The sequence below is a fragment of the Corylus avellana genome, chromosome ca5 (assembly GCF_901000735.1).
Source record: "Corylus avellana chromosome ca5, CavTom2PMs-1.0".
NCBI classification, from domain to species: domain Eukaryota; kingdom Viridiplantae; phylum Streptophyta; class Magnoliopsida; order Fagales; family Betulaceae; genus Corylus; species Corylus avellana.
Genome location: NC_081545.1, coordinates 6,834,459 through 6,835,815, shown reverse-complemented (window position 1 = coordinate 6,835,815; position 1,357 = coordinate 6,834,459).

Sequence of the window (1,357 nt, the reverse complement as noted above, 5' to 3'; positions counted from 1 at the left end):
ACATGCAAGTGCTAGGGGGCCACGCTCCGGCCATGTTAGAGGAATGGGGTGTGGTGTCATACCTACCTCGTCAAGTTCATCTCAGATGCGTTATGCCACCCACTCCCATGACAACGACGAATGCAGGAAAAACTAGCAGAGATTGGAAGAGACACAACTATCGCTACAAGAGACAAGAGGCGAAGTGTGGGATATGCGGGAAGAACAAGCTAAATTGTGGGCAGATATATATGAATATGCTAATGTGACTTCTAAAAGGGTTAGAGAGTCTTTCCAACATAATTTATTTTTTCACACATACACGGACATATTATGATTTGAATTTCTCTTCTTCCTAGCCTCCTAGGCTTGGAGGTGATCCAAGCCAATGCAACTTGTGACTAAGAGTGGGTATCTGTTATAATGGTAATGCTAGAGGTATTTTGGAAATATTAACCAAAATTGTTGCTAAATCGGTTAATTCACTAAATTCATTTCGATCAGACTTTAACTAAAACAAGAGTTTAATCTTAAACATACAAAACAATAAAATCTTTTTTTAGGCCCAAGTGGTTTTTTTTACGGCTAAACGTATAAGTGTTTATTGAACATGCTTATAAGCACCCTTATCATATTCATTATCTTAGATTATTACAAACAGTTACTAATATAGATAAAATTAAATGATAACTGATTAATATTGCTAGGACGCTGCCCTACCAAACTTTGGCGGTTAAGTTTTCGGTTACTGAGGTCGGTATAAATTTTTATTTCAATTAGCAATAGCCAAAAGTTTGTAAAGTCGGTAAACGGTTGATGGTGGTTTGGTGACGTTCGGTGGGCGGTAATCGGTTATTTTGCCCACTTCTACTTGTGAGTGGCATATGTAGGTATACGTGGCAAGTATGGTTTTTGGTTTCTGTGAATATTTTACTAAATAAGAGATTTGCATTAATTTGGTGCAATGACCCACCATGCGGAAAAGCCAGTTGTTATTTTCTAAAAACTTGATCCCAATTTTTGTAGGAAATTTGGCATAACTAGCAGGTCAAAAACTTTTGGGTTCTATTATACTCCTTTCGGGTAGTATTATATATTAAGACATTGGAACAATTTTGGTTTGTATTATATTAAGAGATGCATACAATTTTGGGTTAAATTTTGGCGGTCTTGAAACAATTGTGTTATTTATTAAACCTTAATTAACATGTTTATCAAGGTTAAAGAACTTTGAATAAACAATCTAAGAGAATAAAAATATGTAACACAATTTTCTTTTTAAATGTATGCAAGATGGGAATAGAGATTTGCTAATTATGGCTGGTTCTTTGTGGCTTATCTCTTCATCATATACATGTTTCAAGCATTGAGCATTCAT